Below are 7,073 nucleotides of genomic sequence, written 5' to 3'. Positions count from 1 at the left end.
AGCTGTGTATACATGTGTGTGTTTGTGCACATGTGAAAAGGCTATCTTTTCCAGGTTTAGATATCAATGACTTCTTAGAAATAATTTGCAAGCATTCCATTTTATATTTTAGAAGAGTTTAAGTAATACTGGAATTATCTACTTCTATGAAGAGTCACAAGGGTAGTTCTTTGACAACTACCTCATTTTATTTCAATGGTATTTGTTAGGTTAGGTTTTCTATTTCCCCCTTGAGATTTTTTTTTTATATTCTAAACTCATTTGCATTTCTTCTGTGTCTGAATTATGTTCTTCCTTTTTATTTCTATATTTGGATAGTTATTCGATTGCTTTCTATGTTGTTAGGTAAACTATTGAAATAGTTTTTCCCCCTCAAGAATCAGCTCTTACAGGTATTTACAAATTCTGTTGCTATTTGTTTTCTAATTAACTTCTATTTTTACTTTGCTTGATTCTTTCTTTGTGCATTCTTAGTTTACTTTGGGTTTACTTTTCTAATTCCTCATGTTGAATGCTTAAGTCATATATTATGTCTATCTTTTATTTAGTAATATAGAAATATTAGGTTATGAATTATCTTTTGAGCTTAGCTGTGACCATATCCTGTAGGTTGCTACATATATTGTTTTTATAATTAGTCTTCAGGTATTCAGCAATTTTAGTTTTTATATATAACTTTTGAGTTTGACTTGAACACTGAATCCAATCTCCACTCACCTCCCAAGGTATTTTGCTTGTACAGTGATTCCCTTTCTCTCTGGAATCTTTTGTTCTCACCATTCTACTAAAACTGCTGTTATCAAAATCATCAATTATCTCTTTCCTGTCAAATCTGATGATAACATCTTAATCCTCATCTAATTTATCCTCTCCTGGTTTTCCTATTACATCCCCATCTCTTCAAGCTCATTTCCTTGGTCTCCTTCCCTGCTCAGGCTTAAATTTTGGAGTAAGAGGGTTCAGTCCTTAGTCCTCTTATCTACGCTTCTTTCTGCCACTCCAACATTATGTTATGCATCCCCTAGTGTAGCTCACTCTCTTCCAATCCGAGGGCTTTAAATACTACTTATGACTATCAGACCTCTCCTCTGAGCTCAAGATTTTTACATCTTATTGCCTATTTGACCGCTCCTCATATGTCTTATAGACATCGTATACTCGTTGTTGAGTCAATTCCAACTCATAGCAACCCTATATGAGAGAGTAGAACTGCCACATACAGTTTCCAAGGAGTGCCTGGTGGGTCAAACTTCCAACCTTTCGGTTAGCAGCCGTAGCTCTTAACCACTGTGCCACCAGGGTTTCCAATATGTTGGTAGTAGAGACTCTTAGTTGCTATCTGAGTTTCCAAGGGCTGTGTAATAAAACAGCACAAGGTGGGTGGCTTTAAAGAATAGAAATTTATTGTCTCACAGTTCTGGAGGTAGGAGTTTGAATTCAGGGCATCAGTAGGGCTCTGCTCTCTGTCAGCTATAGGGGATAATCCTTCCTTGTCTCTTTCAGTGTCTGGTAGTCTTAGGCATTTCTTGGCATTCCTCGAGTTGTGGATATACAGTGAAGCCTGGAAAACTGCCTTGTTTTTCCAGGCCTCACAAGTTTTCTACCATTGACAGGGTATAGTTTTAGCAGTTTTCTATCGCTTGTTTTAGTGGAAAATATTCGAGGTTTCCTTCTCTGACAGGTTTCCACCTTACACAGGTTCCAGCTTTCTAAGGTTTTACTGTATCTTCATATGTCATCTTCCCCCTGTCTAACTCTCCATGTCTGTTCTCCTCTTTCACAAAACACCACTAAGAAGGAATAAGGACCCACCCTACACTGGTATGACTTCATGTAAACTTAACTGATAACACCTTCAAAGGAAGTCCCTATTTCCAGTCACAGTCACAGGGGTTAGGACTTCAACATATCTTTCTGAGGGACACGATTCAATCCATAAGAGCTTCTCACTAATCTGCTCTCCACAGTGATAAAAAGAAGGCTGGACATATAACGAGACTATATTTTCCAGCCTCCCTTGCAATTAGGTGTGGTCATTTGACCTTGTTCTCTACAGTAAATACGAGTGGAAGTGATAGGTACTATTTCCTGGCCACAGTCCTTTTGAGAACAGGTATGCCTCTTCCACACTCTCCTTTTTCCTACTGGCTAGAATGAACTATTAGAGTGGGCTTGAATGAGGCAAAGGAGCCCTGGTGGTGCAGTGGTTAAGCACTTGGCTGCTAACTGAAAGGTTGGTGATTCAAACCCACCAGCTACTCCACAGAAGAAAGTTATGGCAGTCTGCTTCCATGAAGATTTACAGCCTTGGAAGCCCTGTGGGTCAGCTCGACTCTGTCCTATAAGGCTGCCATGAGTTGGAATTGACTGACAGCAGTGGGTTTGTTTTTTTTGGTGAATGAGGCAGAGTTCTTGTCAGCCTGGGACCTGAATGGCTGCATGAGACAAAGGGGCCCACCAACCTGATATCTTCACCTCAGACCGTAACATAATGAAGAAATACATTTTATCTTGTAAAAGTCATTACACTTTTGGATCTCTTTGTTATAGCATTTTTAGCCTTTTATCTTAACTAACATAGAAGTTTCAGCTCAACTAACTTCCAGAAGGGATGTTATCTTAAAAAAAAAAAAAAAACTCGCATTTTTTGTGTGGCTAGGCAAGCATGCAGTCAGAGTGACAGGGAGGAAGACAGAGTAAAGACTTCTTAATTTTAGTTCAACCCCGTGCTGAGAATTTACATTTCCACCATGGGATTCTTATAGATTCCCAGTGATTCTTATTTATACATAATAATCACCTGGGAATCTTGTTAAAAATGTAAATTCTGATTCAGTATATCTGGGGTGGAAAGGCAAATTCTCAGCAGGAGATCAAACCGGAATGAACTGATTGAAAGTCCTGGGTAGAACTATAGCCACAAAGTGTAGGCTGGAAACCCAGTGAGATGACTTACACCATTTTGCAAGTAGAAAAGGAAAGACATATGTTAATAAATGTTGGCCTCCTATAATAATAATATAATAATAATAATCTATCGATAATAGATTTGATGCATCGAACACTAATAACAATGTTTGCCTTGTGGCAAAGATCAGAGTAAGGGTGTTGCCTTCCCAAAGAAACCTGTATTTCAGCTAGCCTTGACATGGCCCTATTAAAATGAGAGAGAGAGGTATAGACACAAGGAGGCAAAGAAATAACGCAGGCTTAAGACTAGGACTAGAGAAGACTTTGGTTGTGGTTAACTGCACATGGAGCTAATTGGAAGCAATTAGATCAGAAGCCTACTACGGTTTTCAAGAAATTTTGTTGCCACATAAACCATGAACCTGTCCTGAAAATGTCTGTTTCCATTAGCTACTTAAAACAGCTCTCAGGCTTTCCAAATTTGCACTGTAAAAAAAGGTTTGGGAAAAATGTACAGCCTCCAATAAGGTCATATGCTCCAATAGTCACTTCAGATGCAGCTATGGAAGTTTAATGGACAGGAAGTTCCTCCAGCTTCTTCTTCCTAGTCTGTCTTGATCTGGAAGCTCTGCTGAAACCTGTTCACCATGAGTGACCCTGCTAGTATTTGCAGTACTGGTGGCATAGTTTCCAGTATCAGCAACACGCAAGCCAGCACAGTATGACAAACTGACAGACTAGGAAGAAGGACCTAGCAGTCTACTTCTAAAAAAATTAGCCAATGAAAGCCTTATAAACAGCAGTGGAATACTGTCTGAAGATGAGCACCTCAGGTTGGAAGGCACTCAAAATATGACTGAAGAAGAGCTACCTCCTCAACGTGAAGTCGACATTAATGACATGGAGTAAAGCTTTCCAGACCTTCATTTGCTGATGGAGCATGACTCAAAATGAGAAAAAACACCTGCAAATATCCATTAATAACTGGAATGTGGAATGCAAGGAGTATGAACTAGGAAAATTAGAAGTTGTCAAAAATGAAATGGAATGTATACAGATAGATAACCCAGGCATTAGTGGGCTGAAATGGGCTGATATTGGCCATTTTGAATCATGCATTCATATGACCTACTATGTCAGGAACAACAAATTGAAGAGGAATGGCATCACATTCATTGTCAAAATGAACATTTCAAGATCTATCCTGGAGTACAATGCTGTCAGTGATAAAATAATATCCATATGCCTACAAGGAAGACCATTAGTACAACTATTATTCAAATTTATGCACTGACCGCTAATGCCAAAGATGAAGAAATTGAAGATTTTTTACCAACTTCTGCAGTCTGAAATTGATCAACTGTGAAATCAAGATGCATTGATAATTACAGTTGATTGGAAAGCAAAAGTTGGAATTGAAGAAGGATCCATATTTGGAAGATATGACTTTGGTGATAGAAAGGATGCTAGAGATTGCATGATAGAATTTTGCAAGACCAAGGACTTATTCATTGGAAATATCTTTTTTCAGTAACATAAATGGCAACTATACAGGTGGATCTCACCAGATGGAATCAAATTGACTGTATCTTAGAAAAAAGACAACGGAGAAGCTCAATGTTATTAGCCAGAACTAGACTAAGGGCTGACTATGGAACAGACCATCAATTGCTTATATGCAAGTTCAAGTTGAAGCTGAAGAAAATTGAAACAAGTCTATGAAAGCCAAAGTATGACCTTGAGTATATCCCACCTGAATGTAGAGACCATGTCAATAATAGATATGATGCATTGAACACTAATGACAAAAAAGCAGGCAAGTTGTGGAATGACATCAAGAATATCATACATGTTTACAAGGGTGGAGGGGTGGGGATGGAAAAATACTTAATAGACATAGATAAGTGGTAATTTTGGTGAAGGGTAAGACAGTACACAATACTGGGGAAGCCAGCAGAGCCTGTACAAGGCAGGGCCATGGTAGCTCCATAGATACACTCAAACGCCCTGAGGGACTGAATTGCTGGGCTGAGGGCTGTGGGGACCATGGTCTCAGGGAACATCTGGCTTAACTGGCATAACAGAGTTTATAAAGAAAATGTCCTACATTCTACTTTGGTGAGTAGCGTCTCGAGTCTTAAAAGCCTGTGAGTGGCCATCTAGGACACCCCACTTGTCTCACCCCTTCGGGCGCAAGGAATAATGAAGAAAACTAAAGACACAAGAGAAAGATTAGTCCAAAGGACTAATGGCCCACATCTACCATGGCCTCCACCAGACTTAGTCCAGTACAATGAAATGGTGCCTGGCTACCGCCACTGACTACTCTGACAGGGATCAGGATAGAGGGTCCCAGACAGAGCTGGAAAAAAAAGTAGAACAAAATTCTAACTCTAAAAGAAAGACCAGACTTCCTGGCCTGACAGAGACTGGAGAAAACCTGAGAGTAGGGACCCCAGACACCCTTTCAGCTTGGTAATGAGGTCACTCCTGAGGTTCACCCTTCAGCCGAAGATTGAACAGGCCCATGGAACAAAACAAGACTAAAGGGGTGTACCAGTCCTGGGGCGGGGACTGGAAAGTAGGAGGGAACAGGAAAGCTGGCAATAGGGAACCCAGGGTTGAGACAGGAGAGTGTTGACATGTTGTGGGGTTGTTAATCAATGTCATACAACAATATGTGTACTAACTGTTTGATGAGAAACTAGTTTGTTCTTTAAACCTTCATCTAAAGTTCAAAAAAAAGAATATCACACATGAAGAAAGTAAGAGGTCATTAAAAAGACAGGAAAGAAAGAGACCAAAATGGATGTTGGAAGAGATTCTGAAACTTGCTCTTGAATGTAAAGTAGCTAAAGTGAAAGGAAGAAATGATGAAGTAAAAGAGCTGAACAGAAGATTTGAAACGGCAGTTCAAGAAGACAAAGTAAAGTATTATAATTAAATATGCAAAGATCTAGAGTTAGAAAACCAAAAGGGAAGAACATGCTTGGCATTTCTCAAGCTGAAAGAACTGAAGAAAACATTCAAGCCTTGAGTTGCAATAATTGAAGGATTCTATGGTGGTGTAGTGGTTAAGAGCTACAGCTGCTAACCAAAAAGGTCAGCAGTTTGAATCTGCCAGGAACTCCTTGGAAACCCTATGGGGCAGTTCTCCTCTGTCCTATAAGGTCACTATAAGTCAGAATTGACTCGATGGCAGCAGGTTTGATTTTCAGTTTTATGGTCAAAAAGGAGCCCTGGCGGCACAATGGTTGAATTCTAACCAAAAGGTCAGCAGTTTGAATCCACCAGCTACTCTTTGGAAACCCTGTGGGGCAGTTCTACTCTGATAGGATCACTATGAGCCAGAGCCGACTTGATGGCAATGGGTTTTGTTTTTGGGGTTCTATGGTTAAAAATCAAATGATGCAGGAAACATCAAAAGAAGATGGAAGGTTTGGATGGCTTCGCAGGAGAATTCTACCAAATTTTCAGAGAAGAGCTCACACCAGCACTACTCAAATTATTTCAGAGCATAGAAAAGGAAAGAATACTCCTGAATTCATTCTGTGAACTCAGCATAACCCTGATACCAAAGCCTGGCAAAGACACCACAAAAAGAAAGAAAATAACACGCCAATATTTCTCATGAAAATAGATGCAAAAATTCTCAACAAAATTCTAGCCAAAAGAATTCAGCATTATATCAGAAAAATAATACACCACAACCAAGTGGAATTCATACCAAGTATGCAAGGATGGTTCAATGTTAGAAAATCAATCAACATAATCCACCACGTTAATATAACAAAAGAAAAGAATCACACGATCATCTCAATTGACACAGAGAAGGCATTTATTTGACAAAGTCCAACACCCATTCCTGATAAAAACTGAATATAATAAAGGGCAACTGTACAAAACCAACAGCCAACATCATTCTCAACAGAGAGAGGCTGAAAGCATTCCCCCTGAGAATAGGAACATGACAAGGATATCCTATATCACCACTCCTATTTAACATTGGGCTGGAAATCCTAGCTAGAGCAATAAGGCAAGAAAAATAAATACATAAATAAATAAGTAAAGAAATAAATAAATGGTATCTAGATTGGAAAGGAAGTAAAATTATTCCTATTTGCAGACAATATGATCTCACATATAGAGAATCCAAAAGATTC

Source organism: Elephas maximus, chromosome 5, assembly GCF_024166365.1.
Source record: "Elephas maximus indicus isolate mEleMax1 chromosome 5, mEleMax1 primary haplotype, whole genome shotgun sequence".
NCBI classification, from domain to species: Eukaryota; Metazoa; Chordata; class Mammalia; order Proboscidea; family Elephantidae; genus Elephas; species Elephas maximus.
Note: the sequence above shows the minus strand (reverse complement) of the source record.